At 46.0% G+C, this 27687-nt stretch overlaps 1 protein-coding gene across 4 annotated transcripts in view; it reads right to left on the bottom strand.

Moving 5' to 3' along the window:
- UHRF2 (ubiquitin like with PHD and ring finger domains 2) overlaps positions 1–27687 on the bottom strand; it is a 414897-nt gene that overhangs the window by 223974 nt on the left and 163236 nt on the right. The window lies entirely within an intron of this gene.

The following is a 27687-nucleotide window of genomic DNA, read 5'->3' on the forward strand; positions in this document are numbered from 1 at the left end:
CGGTTAGCACTGTACAGGCGATTTAACTGGCCAGGAGCCATTTCTGGCTGGTTAAATAACTGAATATTGACCTGATAGGTGTTTGTGTGTCTTTATAAAATCTAACGAGCAGCATAGATCTCATCTAATTGCAGGCAGGGACACTTACAAGTTCCTCCTGAGCAGGTGTAAATGTCCACATCTAGATTATTCAAGTATGAGCATAGACTACTGTATTTTACAATCTATGTGAACACTTTCACACTCTGCCCAAACTCTGCCCTGTGCACACCTACCAAAAAGTACATACCATCATGTCATCCCACATATATTTACACTGGTCAATATTTTTTTTAAGAGGATATATGTGTGTGCAGAAATGGCTTTATATAAAATTACCCTCATAAGGGCTAAGTAAGCAACACAAAAAACTTGGGCCCGAAATTAAAAGGAATTATCTAGATAATTCCCTTTACTGAATATTCTTACAGACTCTGCCTCAGTGATATCTTGATTGTGCCAGAGCAGTACTTGGGCAGAATGGAAAGCAAAAGATGCATACCTGTAGCAGGTATTCTCCGAGGACAGCAGGCTAATTGTTCTCACGACTGGGTGACGTTCACGGCAGCCCCAAAGATGGAAAATCTTCCTAGCAACAAACTTTGCTAGAGCCTTCGAGCACGCGGGTGGCCATCTTCCCACCCGTCGCGCGAGAGTCCCATTTAGTTAAATTAAAAAGCAATAACAAGGAAAAAGACAACTCCAAAGGGGAGGCGGGCGGGATTGTGAGAACAATCAGCCTACGGTCCTCAGAGAATACCTGCTACAGGTATGTATCTTTTGCTTTCTCTGAGGACAAGCAGGTTGCTTGCTCTCACATGTGGAGTATCCCTAGCACCCAGGCTCACTCAAAACAAGAAAGGTCAATTAGGCCTTGCAAAGCCGAGGACAGAACAAGGATTGACCTACGAAGCAGAACATCTAACTGAGAGTCCAGCCTGGAACAGAATAAAAATGGGCCTAGGGGGGTGGAGTTGGATTCAAAACCTCGAACAGATTCTGCAGCACTGACTGCCCAAACTGACTGTCACATCGGCTATCCTGCTGGAGGCAGTAGTGAGATGTGAATGTGTGGACTGATGACCACGTCGCAGCCTTGCAAATCTCTTCAATAGTGGCTGACTTCAAGTGGGCCACCGACGCTGCCATGGCTCTAACACTATGAGCTGTGACATGACCCTCAAGAGTCAGCCCAGCTTGAGCATAAGTGAAGGAAATGTAATCTGCTATCCGATTTGAGATGGTGCATTTCCCGACAGCGAATCCCCTTCTGTTGGGATCAAAAGAAACAAACATTTGAGCGGACTGTCTGAAGGGGCTTGTCCGCTCCACATAGAAAGCCAATGCTCTCTTGCAGTCCAAGGTGTGCAACTGACATTCAGCAGGGCGGGTATGAGGATGGGGAAAAAATGTTGGCAAGACAGGGGGCGTTCCAAGATGGCGACTCTATTTTGTCTGTGAGCGTTCGAGCACTTCTGGATATAATACATTTTTCCGGTTTATTTTCTAAAATGCCGCACTCTAAGAGGAAAGGAGTGGTAAAGAACCTACCGCCATCGGTTCGTACCTCTTCGCCGGTCCAGATAACACTCGACCGATTCACAACAAATCTTTCACAACAAGCTGGAATGCAGCAGACCGCTGTGGGCGTCGATGGAGCGTCGGCTCACTTGGTAACTGAAACATCACTTTCGCCACCGGAGGTTAATCACCCACCTTGTCCAGCCTCTCGGCGTGAGAAAGGGTCAGATCCAGTTGCCTCGGAAGGCGAGAGCGACGGATCGGTTTATGGCGGCCCCCACTCAACGAGGGCAGAGGAATCATCGTTGGAGATTCAGGCTCCCCAGGTGGTTACACTGGAACTAATCTGGAGAGCTATTCAAGATTTGACTAAAACGGTCGCACATACTGCCCAGGAGACCTCATCTCTTGTAAGTAAAGTAAATACTTTAACTGAAACTATGGAAAATCTGAAAACTGATACTACAACTAAAATTGACTCGATTCAATCAGAAGTTGTGTCGCTGAAATCGGTTAATGCTGCTTTGATCAAAGATAAAACGGTGATATTGAGGAAAATTGAACAAATTGAAAATTTTAACAAACGCCTGAATTTAAGGATATTAAATTTTCCGGTAATAAGTGGCCTGAGCTCGATGGAACTTTTTAGAAAATACTTGATTGAAAATTTACAATATTCCCCCTCCTTGATACCTCCAGTTAACAAAATTTATTATATCCCTATGTCTAAAAATAAAGAGGGGGAAATGAAACAAGTTCGATCTCAGACCAATCCTCAGACCAGCGATCAGGATTTACAAGATATCTCAGCACTGTTGGAACAATCACTTTCAGATATATCTCAGCGACAAACTCTATTAATATCATTGGTCTTTGAACAAGATCTTAATGCTATCATGAAACAATATTTTTAAAATGCTATGAAAAACTTTTGTGGATCAAGGGTTTGGATTTATCCGGATGTCACTAAGATGACTCAAGAAAAAAGGAAACTATTTCTTCTACTTAGAGAGGAAACCAGGGCAATTGGAGCTAGTTTCTTGTTATCTTACCCATGTAAATGTATTGTGAAATATCAAAATGTGAAATATGTTTTCTTTGAGTCAGACCAACTTAAAAGTTTTTTGGATCAAAAAAAGCTCTCCAGTGTAACTCCAGTGAGAAGTACAATAGCTGATTAATATTTAAGATTGTGTAAAAAGAGAAACGCCTTAATTATTTTGAAATATTTCCTATGATCTCCTTGTCTATGTTGGAACGCCCCCAATTATTGAGGTCTAAGGAAGAGAAAATATATCTTTATGGTAATGATTTTGATAATCATATGTTTAAATGATTTTCTAACTCTGTGTTTCTAATACAAGATGTAAGGCTTGTTTATGTTAATAATAAATAAATAAATAAAATAAAAAAAAAATGTTGGCAAGACAATTGACTGGTTCAGATGGAACTCTGACACCACATTTGGCAAGAACTTACGGTGCGTGCGGAGGACTACTCTGTTATGATGAAATTTGAGATAATGAGCATGCACTACCAAGGCTTGAAGCTCACTGACTCTACGAGTTGAAGTGAAATTCCAGGTCAAATACTTCAGATGGCAGGAATTCAGTGGCTCAAAAGGAGGTTTCATCAGCTGGGTGAGAACTACGTTGAGATCCCATGACACTGGTGGAGGTTTGACAGGGGGCTTTGACAAAAGCAAACCTCTCATGAAGCGAACAACTAAAGGCTGTCCAGAGATAGGCTTACCCTCTACACAGCAATGATAGGCACTAATCGCACTAAGATGGACTCTTACGGAGTTGGTCTTGAGACCAGACTCTGACAAGTGTAGAAGGTATTCAAGCAGGGTCTGTGTAGGACAAGAGCGAGGATCTAGGGCCTTGCTGTCACACCAGACGGCAAACCTCCTCCATTTAAAGAGTAACACCTCTTCGTGGAATCTTTCCTGGAAGCAAGCAAGATTCAGGAGACACCCTGAGAAAGACCCACGGAGGCAAAATCTACGCTCTCAACATCCAGGCCGTGAGAGCCAGAGACTGGAGGTTGGGATGCAGAAGCGCCTCTTCGTTCTGAGTAATGAGAGTTGGAAAATATTCCAATCTCCACGGTTCTTCGGAGGACAACTTCAGAAGAAGAGGGAACCAAATCTGACGCGGCCAAAAAGGAGGAATCAGAATCATGGTTCTGCAGTCTTGCTTGAGTTTCAGCAAAGTCTTCCCCACCAGAGGTATGGGAGGATATGCGTACAGAAGGCCCTTCCCCCAATGAAGGCGAAAGGCATCTGACACTAGTCTGTCGTGGGCCTGAAGTCTGGAACAGAACTGAGGGAGTTTGTGATTGACCTGAGTGGCAAAAGGATCCACTGAGGGGGTGCCCTACTCTCGGAAGATCTGGCGTAGAACGCCCGAATTGAGCGACCACTCGTGAGGTTGCATTATCCTGCTCAACCTGTCGGCCAGACTGTTGTTTACGCCTGCCAGGTATGTGGCCTGGAGAAACATGCTGTAACGGCGAGCCCACAGCCACATCCCGACGGCTTCCCGACACAGGGGGCGAGATCTGGTGCCCCCCTGCTTCTTCATGTAGTACATTGCAACCTGATTGTCTGTCTGAATTTGGATAATTTGATAGGACAGCCGATCTCTGAAAGCCTTTACAGCGATCCAGATCGCTCGCAACTCTAGGAGATTGATCTGAAGACCTGTTTCCTGGAGAGACCAAACTCCTTGAGTGTGAAGCTCCCCACCCTAGGAGGGATGCATCCGTTGTCAGCACTTTTTGAGGCTGAGGAATTTGAAAAGGACGCCCCAGGGTCAGATTGAACCGAATTGTCCACCACTGAAGGGAATTGTGAAATTCGGTGGACAGCTGGATTACATCCTCTAGATTCCCGGCAGCCTGATACCACTGGGAAGCTAGGGTCCACTGAGCAGATCTCATATAAAGACGGGCCATGGGCGTCACATGAACTGTGGAGGCCATATGGCCTAGAAGTCTCAACATCTGCCAAGCTGTGATCTGCTGAGACGCTCTGGCCATGGAAACTAGAGACAGAAGATTGTCTGCTCTCGTCTCGGGGAGATAGGCGCGAGCCGTCTGTGAATCCAGCACAGCTCCTATAAATTCCAGTCTTTGAACAGGAAGAAGATGGGACTTGGGGTAATTTATAACAAAAGCTCCAGGAGTTGAATAGTCATCTGCATGGACTGTAGAGCTCCTGCCTCCGAGGTATTCTTCACCAGCCAATCGTTGAGATAAAGGAACACATGCACTCCCAGTCTGCGTAGCGACACTGCAACTACTGCTAGGCATTTTGTAAAGACCCTAGGCGCAGACGCCAGATCAAAGGGCAGCACACAATACTGGAAGTGCTGCTCTCCCAGACGGAACCGAAGACACTTCCTGCGAACTGGAAGTATCAGGATGTGAGTGTAAACATCCTTTAAGTCCAGAGAGCATAGCCAATCATTTTCTTGAATCATGGGAAGAAGGGTGCCCAGGAAAACCATCCTGAACTTTTCTCAGACCAGGAATTTGTTCAGGGCCCTTAGGTCTAGGATGGGACGCATTCCCCCTGTTTTCTTTTGCACAAGGAAGTACCTGGAATAGAATCCCAGCCCTTCTTGCCCCGGTGGAACGGGCTCGACCGAATTGGTGCTGAGAAGGGCGGAGAGCTCCTCTGCAAGTACCTACCTGTGCTGGAAGCTGAAGGACTGAGCTCCCGGTGGGCAATTTGGAGGTCTGGAGATCAAATTGAGGGAGTATCCGAGTTGTAATATTTGGAGAACCCACCGGTCGGAGGTTATGAGAGGCCACCTTTGGTGAAAAATTTTTAACTTCCCCCCGACCGGCAGATCACACGACAGACCCTTTTTATAGCGGCTATGCTCATCTGGAGCCAGTCAAAAGCCCGTCCTTTGCTATTGCTGGGGAGCTGCAGGGGCCTGTTTGGGCGCACACTGTTGACGAGAATGAGCGCGCTGGGGCTGAGCCTGAGAAGGCTGTCGGGAAGGAGGATTGTACCTACGCTTATTGTAGGCATAGGGAGCATTCCTCTTTCCCCAGAAAAATCGTCTACCTGATGAGGTAGAAGCTGAAGGCACCCGGCAGGAGAGATTGTCCATAGCGGTTTCCCGCTGGTGGAGCTGATCGACCACCTGCTCGACTTTCTCACCAAAAATATTATCCCCCCTGTCAAAGGACATCAGCAATCCGCTGCTAGCCTCGATTGTCCAGGTCAGAGGCACACAGCTATGAGAGTCTGCGCATCACTATACCCTAAGAAGCGGTTCAGGATGCAACATCAAAAGTATCGTAAGCACCCCTGGACAGGAAATTACGACACACCTTCAGCTGCCTGACCACCTTCTGAAAAGGCCAGGCCTGGCCTGCCCCAGAGGGAGCTTGTCGATCAAGTCCGCCAGTTGCTTCACATTGTTCGGCATGTGGATGCTTGTGTAGAGCTGGTATGACTGAATCTTGGACACGAGCATAGAGGACTGATAGGCCTTCCTCTCAAAAGAGTCCAGGGTTCTAGATTCCTGCCCCGGGGGCGCCGAGGCAAAATCTCTAGGACTCCTGGCTCTCCTGAGAGCGGAATCCACAACCATAGAGTCGTGAGTTAACTGTGACTTCATCAACTCAGGTTCTCCGTGAATCTTCATCCAGTTCCTTAGAAGTGTCTCTTTCAGGACATTGTGCAAAGGAACAGTGGATGATTCCTTAGGTGGCGAAGGATAGTCAAGGACCTCGAGCATCTCAGCCCTGGGCTCATCCTCAGATACCAAAGGGAAGGGAATAGCCACAGACGTTTCCCGGACAAATGAAAAGAAAGAAAGACTCTCCAGAGGAGAAAGCTTTCTTTCTGGCGAAGGAGTGGGATCAGAAGTAAGACCACAAGACTCCTCAGAAGAGAAATATCTGGGATCTTCTCCTTCATCCCATGAGGCATCCTCCTCGGTATTGGACAAGAGTTCTCTAACTGCAGTCCGAAACCGGGCCCATCTTGACGCCAAGGAGCCATATCCTCAAAAGCGTTTCCGAGAAGTCGACTCCCATGCCGGTGGCGATGAAGCTCCCTCCAGCGATGTCGACGGGGAGTCAACCTGGGTGGCAGCCGATGCCGCAGGTGGTACCGGCGTCAGGGACCTCACCACAGGCATCGAGCCAGCTGCCGCTTCTGGGCACAAGCACCCCCCAGCACCGGAACAGGCTGACGCAGCAACCCCTCCAGCAAACCTGGAAGAATGGCTCGGATGCGCTCATTCAAAGTCGCTGTCGAGCAAGGCTGCGGGGTCGGTGCAGAAACCGGGTCCAGAATCTGTTGAGGTCGAGGAGGCGGTACCGGGCTACACGAAGACCGACACCTCCTGAATGGAGGGTGAGCGATCCTCCCGGCGTTGGAGCTTCACGGGTGCCGAATTCTTCGACGCCCCAGAGCTCCCGGTACCCTGCTTAGAAGGAGACCGATGACTATGCTTCTTTGCCTTCACTTGATGCACATCATCGATACTCCTCGGTACCGACGAGGAGGATGTGGAATCCACACTCCTCTTCAGGGTCGGGTCCGAGAATGGTCGGTTCCGTGGGGCCTGTGCAGCAGTAGTCTTCGAGGCAGGTGGAGACCCACTTGATGGCTCACTGCTCCCAGTGTGTGGTCTCCGGAAAGCCATTACCTGTGCTCCTGAGGTCGATGCCGCCGACCGCGGTACCGATGTTGACGTCGAAGAACCAGGCGAAGCTCCGAAAAGACGATCCCGAAGTACTTGTCTCGACGCCTGTGTCCGCTTTTTCAAGCTAAGACACAACTTACATGCGTCTAAGCAATGGTCGGGCCCAAAGCACTGAAGACCACACGTGAGAGTCAGTACCCGAGATCGCCCGGTTGCACAGAGTACACTTCTTGAAGTCGCTGGGCATCCTCGATGTCATGGACGGAAAAATGGCGGCGGTAAAATCAAAATTCTCAATTGTGCCAAAAATAAAGGCCCAAAAATGAGAAAAACACATACGCGCGCGGCCTAAGAGGGCCGCAACAGAAGCGAAAGAAAACTTAAAAGGACCAAAACTAAGAAATAAAGTTTATGTTTTTTTTTACGGGAAACAACGTAAAAGAAGAAGAAATTGAGGGAAAAGGAAACGAAAAACTGAAAAATCAGCGAAGGCTCTTTCAGGGCGAACGGAGAGAGACAGCAAGCAGTCACTCTCTAACCGCGGAGATAAAAGAATTAAATGGGATTTCTCGCGCAACGGGCAGGAACATGGCCGCGCATGCGCGGTCGAAGGCTCTAGCAAAGTTTGTTGCTAGGAAGATTTTCCGTCTTTGCGGCTGCCGTGGACGTCACCCTGTCGTGGGAACAAGAAGCCTGCTTGTCCTCGGAGAATGTTATTCAGAGAGTGGTAATATTCAGACGACTATACAGAAAACTTTAGGACAAAAAAGCTGCCCTAATTTTATCTGGATAATTATTCAGATAGTAGACTGAATGTTACCACTATCTAGATTATATATTCAGCACCATACACTATCCACTGACTATAGTGGCTGAATATTGACTTGTATGCTTTCATCTATTGACATCATCATAATCTGGAAGCATAAAAACCCAGAATAAATAACTCATTAAAAGCTATATAGTCTCTAAAATGATTTAATCCACAATATAAATGCAATACATATCTTTGCCAATAACTGTTATAATTTGAGGATAAAAGCGTTGGCCATTTAAGTAACTTGGATGGTCTAACCAGATTCACTGTGCATAAGGTTCTACCACACCCAGAAATTTAGAAGAATTACAAGACAGCAGCTTAAAATACATTTTTAATTGAGACAGTTTGTTTACTAGTACCTAAATGCATTTTTTAAATCTCTCTATACAGCCAAAAAAGTTCTTTTTATCAGTACGCTTTAAAGACAGGTTAAACCTTTTTTTAATATTTAATATTTATTGAAATTATTTTCTATAACATAACCTATATCCTCAACACGTACAAATAAGAATCTAACTCACATTCAGTTTTTGTTTTTTTCTTTAATTTTAAAAACAGAATTTTTAAATGACAGAATAAACACAACTCCTCCCCATCCCACCCTAGCCCTCCGCTAATAACTATACAATGAAACTTCGGTTTTCGTTGACTTCGGATTTCATTGTTTTTGTTTTTCATCGAATTTATTAGCAAAAAATTTGTCTCGGTTTTCGTCGGCGTGCCCACGCTGGTAATTTTGCGTTCTCCTGCGGCGTTCTTCTGGGGCGTTGTTTTTCGTCGTGTGATACAAATTTCATCGTTTTGCCCACACTGTTGCTTTTGGTTCAGTGCCTCTTCATAAATGACTGTGGCTTGATGATACAAATTTCGTCATTTTGCCCACACTGCTGCTTTTGGTTCAGTGCCTCTTCATAAATGACTGTGGCTTGATGATACCTATTGTCCTTGTGGAGGGGATCCCCCTCCCAAACAATAATATCTGCACCTCTCTCTCCGTCTTCAAAACGCCAAGAAGAGTCTTCAGAAAGGTAAATGCCATGTTAAATGTTCATATACGTTAGTCTTTTTTATTCATATAAAATAAAAATTTCTTATTGCCTCGATTTTCGTCGGTTTCCGCCGATTATTTTCGGACGGATTATCGACGAAAACAAAGGTTTCACTGTATATGAAAATTGCAAATCCAAAAATAAATCCTCTCCACCGATGCCCCACCCACTCATGAACAAAAAGAAAACTACACGTAGAACAAAAAAGTATACTGACCCTCAGACACTTGTTCAAGATTCAGTCCTTGCCCATAACTCAAAAGGTAACCAGCCATCGTCAAAAAGATCCCAGTCTATCAATGCTGTAAGGCGCTACCATGCTCAGAAAATAAACAGCCCACAGTCTCTTAAACTAAATATCAAAGTCCGGTACTCTCTCTGTATTCCAACATCCAGATAAAACCAAATGCCCCTGCCTTCAAACCTTTGCTGATCCACATTCATCGAATTCGGAAAAGCATATGATAAAAAGCTCTTCACAGAAACAGGAATAGACATCCCCAAAATATTTTCTCCCAAAACTTTTGACCCACTGGACAGTCTCATGTGTGCAAGTCAAAGGCACACCACACAACCCTCAAACACCTATCAGATATCTCTGGATCATGGGCGTAGCTAGGTGGTGCCATGGGGGCATGCACCCCCACATATTTAGCCCTGGCCCCCTCTACTTTCCGATCCCCCCCCGCCACTTTCGACCCCCCATCCCGCTGCTGCCGCCGCCAGGTACCTTTGCTGGCGGGGGTCCCCAACCCCTGCCAGCCGAAGTCTTCTTCAGCGCCGGTCTATGGCACGTTCGCTGATCTGTTTCTGAGTCCTGACGTCCTGCACGTGTGCACGCAGGACATCAGGACTCACAGAAACACATCAGCCAACGAGCCATAGACTGGCACTGAAGAAGACTTCGGCTGGAGGGGGTCCAGCAAAGGTAACTGGCGGCTGTGGCGACAGGGGAGGGTTGGCGTTGGAAGGGGTTCGAAAGTGGCAGTGATGGGGCCAAAGTGGCAGGGGGGGTTGGCAATGGGCTAAAAATTTGCCCCCTACCTCAGGCTCTGGACCCCCCTCCCGCCAAGGTCTGGCTACGCCCCTGCTCTGGATACCTTTTACTCAACTGCACAGGAGTGAGCACAAGAGCATTTTTATCCCATTTTCTGAAAGATTAACAGATAATACCCCCAAAAGAGTCATTTCATAAATATCTGCCCATTGCTGTGCTGACAATTCCTCTAATAAATCCCATTCCCATCAAGCCACATAACTCGGGTTTACAATATCCCATGCTGTCCAATGTCCTATATAATTTAGATAAAAGCCTATCCTGACTCCCAACACCACACACACACACCACCAGGACAATGCCTTCAGTGCACGTGAGCAGCCAAGTAAAAGCCGCTCAAACTTGGGGTTCTTAAAGAATATGATATGTTGAGTTACAAGTACAGAAAAAAAAAGTCTTTCCCTGGAATCTGATAAGCCATGCAGGTCTCCAAATAACATAATTTAAGTCCCAAAAATAAAGGATCCAGATGATACAGCAAAGTGACTCATCTGAAGCAGGTGTTCTCCGTGGACAGTAGGCCAAGTATTCTCACAGTTGGGTGATGCCATCCGCCAGAGCCTGGTACAGACACTGACCGATGCTAACCAACGGGACTAAGAACTTTCCAGTAGTGTACCAACATGCATGCACTGGTGCCTTCCCACCCGCGGTCCCTCAGTCATGTACAATAGCTAAGTAATTCAACTCCAAGGGGAGGTGGAAGGGTACGCGAGAATACTTGGCCTGCTGTCCTCAGCGAACACATGCTACAGGTGAGTAAAAACGAAAATACTAACCTGTAGCTGGTATTCTCCGAGGACAGCAGGCTGATTGTTCTCACAATTGGGTCGACGTCCGTGTCAGCCCAGGAAGCAGCAAAAGTTTTCCAGCAAAAATATAAAACTTTGCCAGAGTATTCTGGCACGCGAGCAGTGCGCACTGCACATGCACGGACGACTTCCCGCCCGTCGCAAGCATGCCTCCTCAGTTAAATCAAAAAGCATATAAATAAGAAAACAACTCCAAAGGGGAGGTGGGCAGGTTTGTGAGAACAATCAGCCTGCTGTCCTCGGCAAATACCAGATACAGGTTAGTATCTTCGTTTTCTCCGAGGACAAGCAAGCTGCTTGTTCTCACAAGTGGGGTATCCCTAGCATTCAGGCTCATTCAAAACAACGAACATTGGTCAATTTGGCCTCGCAACGGCAAAGTCATAATACAGATTGACCTGAAAGCATAAAGAACTGCAGCCTGGAACAGAAATGGGTCTAGAGAGGTAGAGTTGGATTCTAAACCCCGAACAGATTCTGCAGCACTGACTGCCCAAACTGTCACGTTGGGTATCCTGCTGAAGGCAGTAATGAGATGTGAATGTGTGGACTGATGACCACGTTGCAGCCTTGCAAATCTCTTCAATGGAGGCTGATTTTAAGTGAGCCACTGACGCAGCCATGGCTCTAACATTATGAGCTGTGACATGGCCCTCTAGAGTCAGCCCGGCTTGGGCATAAGTGAAGGAAATGCAATCTGCTAGCCAATTGGAGATTGTGTGTTTTCCAATGGCGACTCCCCTCCTGTTGGGGTCAAAAGAAACAAAAAACTGGGCGGACTGTCTGAAGGGCATTGTCCACTCCACGTAAAAGGCCAATGTTCTCTTGAAGTCCAAGGTATGCAAACTGCTTTCGCCAGGGTGGGTATGAGGTTGGGGAAAAAATGCTGGCAAGACAATTGACTGGTTCAGATGGAACTCAGACACCACCTTTGGCAGGAACTTAGGGTGCATGCAAAGGACTACTCTGTTGTGATGAAACTTGATATAAGGTGCATGCACTACTAAGGCCTGAAGCTCACTGACCCTACAAGCTAAAGTAACAGCCACCAAGAAAACGAGCTTCCAGGTTAAGTACTTCAGATGGCAGGAATTCAGTGGCTCAAAAGGAGGTTTCATCAGCTGGGTGAGAACGATGTTGAGATCCCATGACACTGGTGGAGGTTTGACAGGGGGCTTTGACAAAAGCAAACCTCTCATGAAGCGAGCAAATAAAGGCTGTCCAGAGATAGGCTTACCCTCTACACAGCAATGATAAGCACTAATTGCACTAAGGTGAACTCTTACGGAGTTGGTCTTGAGACCAGACTCTGACAAGTGTAGAAGGTATTCAAGCAGGATCTGTGTAGGACAAGAAAGAGGATCTAGGGCCTTGCTGTCACACCAGACGGCAAACTTCCTCCACTTGAAAGAGTAACACCTCTTCATGGAATCTTTTCTGGAAGCAAGCAAGACTCGGGAGACACCCTCTGAAAGACACAAGGAGGCAAATTCTAAGCTCTCAACATCCAGGCCGTGAGAGCCAGAGACTGGAGGTTGGGATGTAGAAGCGACCCCTTGTTCTGAGTGATGAGGGTTGGAAAACACTCCAATCTCCACGGTTCTTCGTGAATAGAAGCAGCAGCAGCAGCCGCCGGACAGAGTTTGTATTGGCGGTCGCGGGTGGCGAGGCGGTCGATGTGGGGGGGAGGGGCTTGGTGAAGCAGCGGGGGAGGGGTTGGGGCTTTCTGATGCCCCATTGCACGGGTTGTTGTGGCGATGCGGAGGGGGGCACTTAGAGGTGCACCGTCGAGGCTGTTTATGTGTGTGTTTGTATGTGTGTGTTTGTGTGTTTTTTGTGTTTGTGAGTGTTTGTTTGTGTGTATGTTTTTGTGTTTTTTTTGTGTTTGTGAGTGTTTGTGTGTATGTTTTTGTGTGTTTGTTTGTTTGTGTGTGCGTGTGTGTTTGTGTGTGTGTGTGTGTGTTTGCGTGTTTGTATGTGTGTGTGTGTGTATGTGTGTTTATGTGTGTGTGTGTTTGCATGTGTGTGTGTTTGCATGTGTGTGTGTGTTTATGTGTGTGTGTTTGCGTGTGTGTTTGTTTATGTGTGTGTGTGTGTGTTTGCGTTTGTGTGTGTATGTGTTTGCATTTGTGTGTGTGTGTGTGTGTGTGTGTGTGTTTGTGTGTGTGTGGGGGGGGGGGGGGGGTTGCGGGTGGCTTTTGTGGTCGTGTGGTTGGGGAGTTTGCCAGCAGTCTGTAGCGATTCCTAGGCAGGGGGAGGAGTATGGAAACACTCCCCCTGCCTGGGTCGTTGTTTGTTGGAGGGGGTTGCCAGTTGGTAGGGGTGCCTTTATGGATCCCTTTACTCTCTGTGTTCCGTCCTCGAGGGCGGGGCAGAGAGACATGGTGAGTTGGATGGCTTCACCACCATGAACTTACGAACTGTTTAGGGATTTTGCAGATGGCTTCAGTAGGTTGTCTTCAGAATGTTGAGGTAGCGTTTTATGTACAGATGGGGCGTGGCTGAGGGCGGGTCTATGAGTGAGGGTGACTGATCCTAGCCTATGAAGACTACAGGATTTTTGTGCTTCTCTGCCTTGGAGTGAGCTTCTCTGCCTTGGAGTGAGCTTCAGAACGTTCAAGGTGGGATTTATTAATATAGATGAGGGCAGAGAAAGACCTGTACGATCCATCCAGTCTGCCCAACAAGATAAACTCATATGTGCTACTTTATGTGTATACCTGACCTTGATTTGTACATACAATATAAGAAGGTAACAGTGAAATGTGTACCTAGGACCTTTTAAGTGAAGTCCACTGCAGTGCCCCCTAGCATGACCCACAGCTCTGCTGGGATGTCTGTCTGGCCAGTCTACTAAGAATGGCTTAATTTTGGGTGTTTTTCACTTAAGACATTTTATTTTTCGAAAATGGTCCAAAAAGATAGATGCACTGAGCACAACAATGTCTAGTAAATGGCCATTTTCAAGGGAAAAAAAAAAAAAAAAAAGATGGCCACTTTCAAACCTGAAAAAGTCTATCTTTGCTACTGGATTTCTGGACATTTTTCCACAAAATATCCAAAGTCAAATTTAGATGTCATATCAAAAATGCCCCCCACATCTTTTCTGAAATGCAGTGACCAGAACTGTACACAGTATTCAAGAAGCAGTTGTACCATGGAGCAATACAAAGGTATTATAACATTCTCATTTTTGTTTTCCACTCCTTTCTTAGCCACCGCTGCACACTGAGCAGAGGCTTGCAATATATCATCAACATGACACCTAGTTCTTTTTCCTGGGTTGTGATTCCTAATGTAGAACCTTGCATCACATAGCTGTAATTTGGATTCCTCTTTTCCACATGCCTCAATTTACATTTGCTCACATTAAACGTCATCTGCCATTTAGACACCCAGTCTCTCAGTCTTGTGTGATTTAACAACTATGAATAAATGCTATCAACAAATTTAAATTACCTCACTAATTATTTCCATCTTTAGATCATTTATAAATATATTTAAAAGCAGCGGTCCCAGCACAAACCCCACTATCTACCCTTCTCCATTGAGAATGCTGACCATTTAACCCTACTCTGTTTTCTACCAGCTTTTAGTACACAATTAGGCATATCTGCCTCAATAGGACATTACCTCCTATCCCATGAATTTCTTTTTTTTTTTTTTAATTTTTTATTTATACATTTTTCAATACCATACAGAGCCATTTACAACATTGTTCAGTTCCATTTTGAATTTGTTGTAACCTATCAACCATAAACTTTAACTTGAACATTCAAAATCTTCGTTTGCAATCAAATATAGAAACCTCCTCCTCTTTTCCTCCTCCCTCACCCCCTCCCCACCCCTAAGTCTGTGTGTCTGAGTTATTTGTGGCCATATTATTGGACAATCATGTAGTTTACAAGTCCCAAATTTTATGGTATTGAGCAATTTGACCACTGCGCAATGCAGTGAGTTTAGACATTAGCTGAATGGATCTCAATTTTTCTATAACCATGGGTAGTTCAGGTAGTCGTGGTTTTTTCCACAACGCTGCTAGGACCATCTTTCCCGATACAAACACCTGGGTGGCAAACCGATGGATATGATTTTTAGTTCCTGGCGGCTTCAAGTGTAGCAGGCAGGTGTCTAGTTTCATAGGGTATTCTATATCTGTCACTTTATGCACCCAGTCCACTATTTTTTCCCAATACCTTTATGCATATTTACATGTCCACCATATGTGATGCATATCTCCCACCTCCCCACATTGTCGCCAACAGAGATCAGAGTCCGATTTAAACATACTGACCAGGCGGCTAGGGGTGTAGTACCAATTATACAAAATCTTGTGCCCATTCTCCATCATTGCACTGGATATTGATACTCTTACTAGGGATCTAAAAGCTTGTGCCCACTGTTTAGGTTCATAGGTGACCCCCATTGCCTTTTCCCATTTTTTTGTGTAGTGTTCCACCGGTTTGGAGTGGACCAGTAAGGCTCTATATATCCTTGATATACTACCCCTGCCTCCACCTCCCATTAACCCTTTTTCCAGCATTGTTTCAACTAGACTAAGCTCCTCTCTTGCTTTACGATGTATAAAGTCTCGCACCTGGTAGTATTGGAAGGCCTGAAGAGGTGAAAGCCCATGTTCCTGACTTAACACTCGGAAGGTAGGAACGTGTCCCTCCTCACACATTTGCCCCAATTCCCGCAGACCCATGGTTTCCCATTCCTCATAGGCCGTGTCTAATGCTCCTGGTCCGAATTGAGGGGTATATCTAAGGAATGCATGTTTAAAGTATATCCTCCCTGGGAAAAACTTCTCCCTAACCTTATAACAGGTGTTCAGTGGTCACTGAATCAAAGATTAGCTTTTTCTTATTATCTCTTTCAATTGTTGTTTTGGTAGCCATGGTATTGCTCCAAGTGGGAACGGTTCTAGCCAGCTCTGTTCTATAAGGGCTCACATCTTCCCATTACCCTGCAGCCAGATCGCTAAGATTCGTAAGTGTGCTGCAGAATAATATTCCCAAAATGCAGGGACCCCCATGCCCCCCTTATCTCTCAATTGACACGTCTCCCGCTGTACCCGGGGCGGCCCTTTTCTCCAGATAAATGAAAACACTTTTCTCTGCAAACCCCGAAAGAAATCGTCTGGTATTTCAATTGGTAAGGCCATGAATAAGTATAGAAGCTTCGGGAGGACAATCATTTTGATAGCATTGATCCTTCCCATCCATGATAATGTTAAGCCCTCCCATCTCTCCAGCTCCCAAAACAGATCTTGTGCCTTCGCTGGGAAGTTACTTTTAAAGACTTCCACCAGGCTTCGAGGTATATTGACCCCCAGATATCTTATGTATTTACTGGCCCATTTATAGGGGAACTGAAGCTTCAGCTGGTCTAGTTGATTACTGGGCATATTTATTTCTAACGCCTCGGATTTGTCAAAGTTTATTTTAAAACCCGAAACGGCCCCATAGGCCTGTATTTCTTCTCCGATCTTTGGAAAAGCTGATAGGGGGTCTTTTAAGATAAGCAGGATATCATCTGCAAAAAGGAGTATTTTAGTCTCAATCCCTCCCCCTCTCATACCTCGGATTCCAGGGTTTGATCTAATTTTAGCTGCTAAGGGCTCCATCACCAGAGCAAAGAGCAGTGGCGATAGTGCACAACCCTGCCTAGTGCCTCTATGTAGAGAGAAGGGGGGGGATAAGACCCCATTGACTCGCACCGCTGCCCTCGGGGTTTTGTATATTGAATGTAACCATTCTGGAAATCTCCCCCCAATACCCGCCTTCTTTAGTACTGCAAAAAGAAATGGCCAGCTGACCCAGTCGAAGGCCTTTTCAGCGTCCAAAGATAATATACACATGGGGGTGTTAGTGATTTGTGCCCCTTGGATTACCTGCAAAGTTCTTCTTATGTTATCAAAAGTTTGGCGGTTCTGCACGAATCCAGCCTGGTCTTCGTGAGTGAGCAGGGGGAGATATTTCTGTAATCTAGTGGCTAAAAGTTTTGTAAATATTTTGTAATCTACCCCCAGTAGCGAGATAGGTCTATAAGAGCTACTTATGAGGGGGTCCTTGCCTGGTTTGGGCAACACTGTTATTGTTGCCATATTCCAGGTCGGGGGTAGGCCTGTGCCCTCATCTATAAAGTTGAAAACTTTCACCAGGAGGGGAGACAGTATCTTCCCAAAGGTCTTATAAAACTTATTAGTGAACCCGTCTGGTCCCGGAGCTTTATTAAGAGACAGTCCCTTGATAGTCTGCTCCACTTCTTCGGCCGTAATGGGGCTACCTAATATTTGATCAGCACCTTCTGGGAGTATAGGGAGGTCTATCCCCGCTAAAAAATTGGCTGCCTCCTCGGGGTTCTGTTCTACTTCTGACGTGTAAAGCTTTTTATAGAATCCCCAAAAGGCCGACTCCAAGAACTCATGATCAGAATGCACCGTCCCTCCCTCATCCCGTAGCCCCCCAATCATATTTCTGCTGGCATGTTGTTTTAATTTGTGGGCTAGTAATCTACTTGGTTTATTGCCAAATTCAAAATATGACTGGCGCACCCTTTGTAATGATATCCGCTAGGTCAAGATCGTGTAGTTGCGATCATAGATCGTGAGTCTGAGTTGCAAGATTCGCAAGGTCTGAGCTCTCCCCCCGCTGCAAGAGTGCCTCTGTCTTAGCCAATTGCTGACGAATGTCATTCTCCTTTGCACACCGAGCTTTCCATACTCGTGATCTTAGAGCTATTAAATGGCCCCTTATTACTGCTTTAAGGCCTTCCCACAAAACCGTTGGAGAAACTTCTCCATTATCATTGAAGTTAATATAGTCTTTAATGGACTGTTCCACTTGAGATAAGTTGCTTGGATCAGCCAATAACGCGTCATCAAGACGCCAGGGGGGTCTCGGCCTTTTGGGTCCCACTCCACGGAGCTGCAATATCACCGGGGAGTGATCAGACCAGGTGCGAGGGAGTATTTGCAGGGAGTCAGCTCGGCCCAAGAGAGAGGCATCTCCTAGCCACATATATATCCTAGATGAAGTGTGGTGCACTGTTGAAAAGTGTGTATAAGTGCGCTCCGTAGGGTTATCCCTACGCCAGTAATCTATCAACTGCCAGCGTGTAAGGAATTCTTGGAGTTTCCGCCTATCTTGCCTAGCATAGGCTGTCCTGGTCGTGGAATTATCTAAACATGGGTTCACTGTGAGGTTAAAGTCTCCTCCCAATAGCAAGGATCCCTCAATGTTCCTAGTGAGCAGTTGGTCTAGTTCTTTAAAGAATTCTTCATGATGTACATTGGGTCCATAGATATTTACCACTGTATAGATTTGGCCTGCTAATTCAAAGACTATGAGTAGGTATCTCCCATTTTTATCTTTTATCACTTTCCTTATCCCCCAGGGCTTAGTATCACGGAACACAATTAATACTCCCTTGCTTTTCATATTGTCATTGCTAGATGCAAAGTGGATAATTGGGTATTGCTTATGGCTACATAGATATTCATAACGCGGTTTGAGGTGAGTCTCCTGTATAAAGCCAACATCTATCTGTAATCTCAACAGCTCCCGGAATAGCAACTGCCTTTTCCTGGGGATGTTCAGCCCTCTTACATTCAGCGACATACATTTGAAATCATCCATAATCTTATAGTGTTGGTGTGTCTTCTCTCATGTCCCTTTTTACCCATTGGTCATTTTTCCCTGATAAGTCCATTTCCCTTGTCACACAGAACTGTTTCCCACCCACCCCTTCCTCCCCTTAGTAATCTCTTGCCCCCCTCCCCGAGTACCCCTAGCACATATATAACACCCCATGGAATACCAACGGGTGTCTAAGTAGGAAGGAAGAAGCAGCCGCCTCGCTGTCTACTCACCCCCCAGAGTTGTCTCAACTTTTCTCCGACTTTTGAGTCTAATTGTTCTCAGGTGATTTTTGCCGCCGATTGCTGGCGTTGTAGTCTCCTAGGGCCTTTCCCCACTCTCTGCCATTTTGGTGGCAGGGACCGGGAGTTGTTTTTCTTCTCGGGGCCTGTATCTCTCCTCTCTTCCGGCTCTACTGTCTCTGGGCAAATAGCTCTTGCTTCCTCAATAGATTTTATCTGGTGCACAGTCCCGTCTTTATAAAAGGCTAATGCAAAAGGGTGTCTCCATCTGTATTGAATTTTGAGTTCTCTCAAATGTATAGTGAATGGTTTCAGATCTGCCCTCCGCTTCAGTGTCATGGCTGCCAGGTCTTGATATACTTCAATAGCATAGGAGTCCCATTTAAAGTCTGGGGTCTGACGATCCATTTTTAGCACCTGTTCCTTAAGTTTGAAGCTGGAGAAGCAGGCAATAATATCTTTTGGTTTGTTATTGCGCGCTGCACCCAAAGCTCTATGCGCGCTCTCCAACTGTATTGTTTCAGCCTCCACATTATCTCCATTCACTGAAAGCAATGCACTAACCAGTTTTTGGACCACGTGCTCACAATCCTGATAAGTGGACGTTTCTGGCAGGCCCCGGAATCTGAGGTTGTTGCAGCGACCCCGGTTTTCCAAGTCCTCTATTTTGTCTAGCAGCTGGTGCTGGGCTCCCTGCAGCTCATTTATCTGCTGATCCATGGCTCCAATTGCTTCACTGTGCGCTTCAACCTGTGTCTCCGTTTCCTCTAGGCGAGAGCCTAATTCCCGGATCTCTCCTCTCAGGTCTTCTTTAAGCGTCGCCACTTCGGCCCGTAGGGCTTTCAAGTCGGAGCTTATGTCATGAAGCCAGGCCTCTAGATTCGGGGGAACCCCTCTCTCTGGGTCTGTTTCGGTTCGCTGTTCTGGCGTGTTTTCCGCAGGCCTTACTTTTCCTCCGTTCGCCATCTCCTTTGTCTTCCGCGCATCCGCCATTTTGATCCTTAGTGCCGCGGCTCCTTCTGAGAAGAAAAAACGTGAGAGGTCCGCCACCTTCGGGTTTATGGGCGATTCTGCTGCTCCAGCGCTGTTGCTGATCACGAGCGCTATTTTAGTTCTCCAGCCGCGATTTGATCGCTTTTATTGCTTATTTCCTCCGTGGGGCTGTAGGAGCTCAGCTCTTAAGCGGCCATGCTGCTTGGTGACGTCACTTCCTCCCCCCATCCCATGAATTTCTAATTTCCTCAGGAGTCTTTCATGAGGTACTTTGTCAAATGCCTCTTGAAAATCCAGATACACAATATCCATTCGCTCACTTTTATTCAAGTTTATTCACCCCTTCAAAGAAATGTAGTAGATTGGTGAGGCAAGATTTCCCTTCACTAAATCCATGTTGGCTCTCTCTCATTAAGCTTATGTATATGCTCTGTAATAGAAAATGACACGGGGACGGGGACACACTTTGTGCCCATGTCATTTTCTACTTTGAAGCCTGTTAATGAACTGGGCTGTTATTTATGTTTGAGTGAAGCAGACGATATTTTGATTTTTTGGAAAAATAAGCAAACATGCTGACCACAAGTAGCAAAATTTGCATGGGGGGGGGGGGGGGGGGGGGGATCCTATAAATCCTGCTACCAGCACATCTTCTAAGAAGACATCTTCTATTGTAGGAAGGACTGTAGAAGTCAAGAGAGCTAGACTGAATCCGGAGGTTGTTGATAACTTCTTATTCATCCACAGATTAAAAAATCATAACAGTGCTTCATGGGGCATATTTCTACCCTCTAGGGAGTACAGAATGGTTTGTATTTTGCACCCATGGACATTTTAACAGGGTGGATTAGGATTCCTTGGGGTAGTAGAAATCAGCTATTGTTGGGGTTGGAAGGGTAGATGGTGGTGGTGAGAAGGGTTATTATAGCTGCTCACTTTTATTATTGCTTTCTATTTGTAACTTATACACAATAGTTGCACAGCATATTGTTCCTTTTTATACTTTAATAAAAAGATTTAAATATAAACTCATAATTTGAGACTTCTGCAGATGAGCACAGAGCCTGCGGGGATGGGGGCAGGAACAGAGACAGGGCCTGTGGGGATTGGGTGGGGACAGAATCAGAATCTGCGGGGACGGGGTCAAACTCTGTCCCCGTGTCATTCTCTACTCGTGTCATTTTGTACTTTATAATCATCTACCATTTTGCCTGGCACCAACATCAGGCTCACTGGTCTATAATTTCCCAGATCACCTCTGGAACCCTTTTTAAAAATTGGCATTACATTGGCCACCCTACAATCTTCTGGTACCATGCTTGATTTAAAAGATAAATTATATATTACTAATAGCTCTGCAAATTCATTTTTCAATTCTATCAGTACTCTGAAATATATACCATTTGGTCCAGGCAATTTGCTACTCTTCAATTTGTCAAATTGCTCTATTATATCTTCCAAGTTTACAGAGATTTGCTTCAGTTTCTCCAACTCATTAGCACTGAATACCACTTGTGGTATTGGTATCTCTCTCACATCTTCCTCAGTGAAAACTGAAGCAAAGAATTAATTTAATCTCTCCGCTATGGCCTCGTCTTCACAAAGTGCTCCTTTCACCCCTCGGTCATCTAGTGGTGCAACTGATTCTTTTACCGGCTTCTTGTTTCTAATATACTTAAAAAATGTATTATGTGTTTTTGCCTCTAACGCAATCTTCTTTTCAAAGTATCTTTTTGCCCTCCTTATCAGCGCTTTGCATTTGACTTGCTTCCTTATGCTGTTTTCTATTATTTTCAGTCAGATCCTTCCTCCATTTTCTGAAGGATTTTCTTTTACCTCTAATAGTTTCCTTCACCTCACTTTTTAACCATGCCGGCTGTCGTCTGGCCTTCCTTCCTCCTTTTTTATTACATGGCTTATATCTGATCAAGGCTTCCAGGATGGTAATTTTTGAATAGCATCCATGCCTGATGTAAATTTTTGACCTTTGCAGCTGCTTCTCTAGGGTCCGCAGGAGGCTGTTAAACCAAGCTTTGAGTTATTCTGACTCCTTAGATGGAGTCAGTTGACTCTTGGCATAACTGACTACCTAGCCCAAGAACATGAAGATCTGAATCACTTTCATGATGATCATGTGAGAGTCCTCCTCCAAGGATCTACTCGGATTCTATGTCTGTGGGTATGTGCCAACACCAACATCATGACTTTGAAAAAGGTCTAGGGTGCTATTGACAAGAAAAAGAGGAGACCCTTGAACTGAAAATGTCAGCCCAAGACGCAGAATTAGAGAAATACCTTAGGGGGGGGGGCACCTGGATGGTAATATTCAAATAAGCCTCTGAAAGATCCACAGAGGTCAAAAACTCTGCCAGACCAAGGCAATCACTGACTGAAAGGCTACCATGCAGAAATGTGAAACCTGGAGGGAGGCATTAAACCCCTTGAGATCCAGGATGAATCTGAATGATCCTCCCTTTTTGGGCATGATAACATAGATATAACATTGTCCCGTGCCCTTCTCCTGCAACGGGAACAGCTCCACTGCCACCAGCTGTAACTGCTGTTGGAGGGTGACCTCCATTGCCTGACTTTTTACAACAAACCCACAGGAGGAAGTCAGAAACATCTGGAACCCACTGATTAGAAGTGATGTGGCAGAGAGAGCTTGTGTCCCAGTTGGCAACCCCAGTGGGCCCGACTGATCCTCATTGGGGTCCTCTGCCAGTCTTGCTGGAATGTGAGAAACATGCATCTCATGATCTGTGAGCTCTCAAAAGGACAAGGACTTCTGGCCTTTTGAGGCATGGGACCTAAGGGGGATGTGTCAAAAGCCTGTGCAACTCCATTCTCACCACCTAGTCCTGCCACTTGAGGAGTGATGAGCAGCATGGAATCATTCCTCTGGGAACTGCTGTGGCCTGACCTCACTCAAGTCTTTCACTAGCTTCTCCAAATCCTCCCCACACAAGAAATAGCCCCAGAAGGGAAGCTTGCTCAAACATGCCATGGATGCCACATCTGTAGCCCAATGATATAGCCGCAGTCACCTCCGGAACATGACTGCAGAGGTGACCTATCATGAAGAAATCTGGACTATATTATAAAGAACATCTGCCAGGAAGGCTGCCCCTGACTCCTAGTACCCCACCTCCGGTGATTCCAGGAGCTGCTGGACCCAGACTACAACCTGAACCCCTAAGGCCTGTTTAAGGAGCTCCTCAACCTTCCTGTTCTGGGCACCCATCAGGGCATAACTCTTATCTACTGGGATCACCTTCTTGGTTACTGCCATGACCAACGCATCCATACTAGGAAGCTGAAACAGCCTCTATAGATCCTTACAGGGCAAGGGTTAGAGCCTTCACAAGGAGCTCAGTGCTACCATATGGCCTCAAGGTGCTTCCTGTTTCATCAGCACCCTCTGGGAAAGAGCCCTATGAAATGGAAATACCTTTGAGGGCCTCCTGAGGCCTTCAAGAATACAGTCCCCATCCTTGGGATTAGGCTAGGAGGTCTGGCATAAAAATGGCATCTCTTACTTAATCAATAAGGTGACCTCTTGTTTAAAATATCCAGACCACTGAAGAGTCCTCTTCCTCAGCTGAGCACAGTTCATCCAGTTTTAGATCTTTGGTCACTAGAGACTCCTCAGTTCTCTCTTCCAGGGTCCAGAGGTTCCCATGTACTTGGGTTCCCCACTCATGTGCATTTACCTCTTGGTCTCAGGAGAAAGGCCACTTGGGACATCCAGGAGCCCCTCCCCCCCCCCCCCCCCCCAATAGTGTGTCCCGGGGGGGGGGGGGGGGGTCCCTGAGACCAAAGTTTATTCGCCCACCGCCTGCCTAACTGTCTCTACAATGGTCTGCAACCAGGTGTGCACGCATTGTCCTCCTGATGCCAAAGGGCAGGGTCAGGTGAGTGGAAGAGCCTTCCACTACAACCACCCCAGGACACTCACTCCTTTCTGAACAGGTCATCTGGTGGGAAGATGGCAGAAAGGTGGGCTGCTGCTCCTGTGAAAATCGGCAGAGCTGTGGCCAGAAATGATTTACCAGGAGAGGATTTGGTACAGCATTATCCATCTCCAGAGACTCTCCTGATATTCCCTGGACTACAGATGGGTTGAGGCTGTCACAAATAGGGCAATGAAGCTGGCAGCAATGCTGAGTCGCTGGCTTCTGCGAGCCAAACACCATAGGCAAGCAGAACAACCTTCAGGATGCCCTCTCTCTGCACCCAAGACCTGTCTACTCTTCTCTGGGATTTCCCCCGACTTACCATTATCTCCCTTTAACCAGCTCAATTCCTCAATCATAGTACGTATGGACTTTGTTTTGTTCTCTTCCTTTTCTTTCTTTTTTTTTTTTTAAATCAACTTTATTCCCCCCATAAGACAGGGGAATAAAGAAAAGTCAATTAGAATTTAATCAATCCTTTTCATTTTTATGGCTGCTGTAGGGGAGCTCAATTGGGAGAGAAGAGGAGAGGATGGGAGGGAGTATTCCCCTCCCTCACTGCTGCTGGAGCCTTCAAGCCAAAGCTTGGGGCTGCAGAGGTAAGTCTCATAGCCCAAACCCCAGAAGCACCTGGGCCACCGGACAATTACAAGGGAGTCAGGCCTACATCAGAGAACTGCTGCACATAGGCCTACACCATCTGCTGGAGTTAAATAAATAGTGGTGAAATCCAGCCTGCACTAGACCTTATCCCTGTGATATCACTGGAATAGTTCAGTATCTCTACCTCCATCTGCAGGTAGGGAGATTCAGTTCACTTTTTCTGGACTAATCTAGCAGGATAAGGAATTTAGGTTAACCTTAAGCAGTAGAAAATGTGAAAGCAGTCACTGAATCCTAAGAACTACACCAGAACAGATTTATGGAAGTTCATCAATGATCCATCTGACGTATGCTGCAGTTTAGCATCTGCTGGATGTCTCCATACCTTCTTTGGCAGTCAGACTATCAAGATAGAATACTCTCAATAGTCCTGGTGTTGAAGCCTAAGAACATAAGAATAGCCATACTGGGTCAGACCAATGGTCCATCTAGCCCAGTATCCTGCTTCCAGCAGCGGCCAATCCTGGTCACAAGTATCTGGCAGAAACCCAATTAGTAGCAACATTCCATGCTACCAATCCCAGGGCAAGCAGTGGCTTCTCCCATGTCTATCTCAGTAACAGAATATGGACTATTCCTCCAGGAACTTATCCAAACCTTTTTTAATCCAAATACACTAACCTCTGTTACCACATCCTCCAGCAGCAAGTTCCAGAGCTTAATTATTCTTTGAGAGAAAAACTCTTTCCTCCTATGTTTTAAAAGTATTTCCATGTAATTTCATTGAGTGTGCTCTGATCTTTGTGCTTTTTGAAAGAGTGAAAAATCGATTCACTTCTACCTGTTCTACACCACCTACACAAGATTCAACCATGCTGAAATTTTTCAAGCATTATGAACTGCTGATCAATTAATTAAACATTGCTGCTATTTCAGGGCAGCATTCCCTAGTATTCTTTTAAAATAATACTAGTTCATTTTGTGTTTGTATACAATTTCTGCTTCAGAAGATTTTCTTGTTTCATAGAGGAAATGTGTTAATCTTCAAAAGTGGCCCAGTGGGAAACACGATCTGAAGACTGAAAAAGGCCTACACATTTTTACTGACTGCTAAATAACTACACTTTGATTTGCAATAATTGCCATACCATAATTAGAGAACAAAATATTCCCTATATATAAACACACTACTTCTGATCATACAAAATGTCTATTATAAATTACTGTTTATATACATATATAAAAATATAGACAGACAGATAGAAAATATAGTATTGAAGGCTCTCCTCCATTGCCCCTGGTACAAAATGTAGTTGCAAAAACCTCAGAAAGGCGATATATCAAGTCCCATTTCCCTTTCCCTATTTTTATTAATTTTGGAATATCAGAGGGTAAGCATCTATTTAGACAAAATGGTGGCAAACCTATAAGTGGGGGACCTCCATGTAAACACACTGATGCTGCGTGGGTAGAGCCTATTCTATAACAGCAGCTGGGCACAGAGACTCCATTATAGAATACAAGCAGTTAAGCCCATTAAAACGGGCAAGATTTTTTATTTCTCAAATGTAATTTAAAAGTTGATGAGAGAGTGAGAGTGTGTATATGTGTTTGTGCGTCTGTCTGAAAGAGAGAGTGAGAGTGAGTTCAGAGAGAAAGTGTGTGTGTGTGTGTTTGTTTACAATTCTGAAAGGAACAGCGAAACCGACCTGGATCCAAAAGCCAGCACACGATGACGGCAGGTTTTTGTAATGTTTTTAGTAGTAATCCATGTTTCCCCTCCCTCCCTCTGGTTCATCCCTCCTTCTCCAATCCTAATGCGATGGTGTGGGGGGGGGGGGGGGGGGGGGGAGGCGAACTATATCCTCTGTTGTTGAGAGGTGTTTAGTTTCGTGGATGGAGGCATTGTCAGCTTTCGTTGAGAAGAATCTGTTGGAGCTGGAGTGACGGGAGGGGGGCGGTACAGAGTGGCACTGGGGTAGAAGAATCATTGCGGAGACAAAGATTGTATATGTGATGGAGGCTGTGTGCGGCGCTGACCCCAAGCTGCAGCAGGCGCAGCGGTTGCACCGAGCCCCCTCTCCGGTGTGCCCCTTCCTGCGGGATCCGTGCACCTCCCCGGCCAAGCTTCCTCCACCACCACCACCCCCCAAATCCCCGCACCTTTCCGCTAAGCCACCCCGCCCGTCCCGCCGCAGCACCCCCAGTGCTAAGAATAAGCCCAGCCCGCTCAGAAGCACCATCAAGAGAGCGGTCTGAGCCCCGCCCCCGCCCAGGAAAGCTGCCCCGGGGGATGGTGGCAAAGGGAAGCGCTCGGCTCCCAGCACGGCCTGCGGTCACAGCAGCAGCGGCAGCGGCAGCAGGTCTTCGGACCTGTCGGACTGCGCCTCGGAGCCGCTGTTAGACAATTCCCGCCCGGTGCTCGCTGGTCACCCGCAGCTCTCTGTCCCTGCCGGCAATGATCGTCCACAGCAGCCGGTCAGGAGCGCTGGCATGGACTGCCCTAGTGTGACTAACTTCAGCTTTTGAGGGCGGGCCGCGGGCTTAGGAGGTGACGTGCTGTTCTGCGCATGTGCGGCATGTCGGTCACTCTTCATTTATATAGTACGACAAGTGTATCCCAGCTTTAGCGTGCCTTACAGATACGCATCTGCAGTTACACCAGCCTTACAGCTGGCATAACTGAACGTGCTTAAATGCGGCAATGGCATATATAATTTACAGTATTCTGGCATGGAGGAGTAGCCTAATGGTTAAGTGTAGTGGGCTAAGAACCACGGGAAATTGGTTCGATTCCCGCTACAGCTCCTTGTGACTCTGGGTAAGTCACTTAATCCACCATTACCCCAGGTATAAAGTAAGTGCATGTATATAATACATAAACCACTTTGTAACCACAGAAGGCGAAATATCAAATTCCATCCCCCTCCCTTACTACAAGTTGTAAGAGCAAGTGGAAAACATGCCCTGCCCATGTGTACGACCTCCTTGCATTTGTGTGTTATAGCACTAACACACGCCCTTACAGAATAGTGCTTAGGGTGGTTATGTACATAAGTGATATTTTTTGGTGCATACACACACAAAATGGGGTACCTAATCACAAGCATCTAATTATAGAATTGCCCCTTTATCTGTGCAGATACTCTTACTAACCCATTGTGTCATAAATCCATTTGTAATGGTGCTCAATTGTGATTCCAGTCTACTTAATATATCTTCATCGTAATTAAAACATTCATTTTCTAACATGTCAATTCAGATGGATGGCTCC

The sequence above is a fragment of the Microcaecilia unicolor genome, chromosome 2 (genome assembly GCF_901765095.1).
Source record: "Microcaecilia unicolor chromosome 2, aMicUni1.1, whole genome shotgun sequence".
NCBI classification, from domain to species: domain Eukaryota; kingdom Metazoa; phylum Chordata; class Amphibia; order Gymnophiona; family Siphonopidae; genus Microcaecilia; species Microcaecilia unicolor.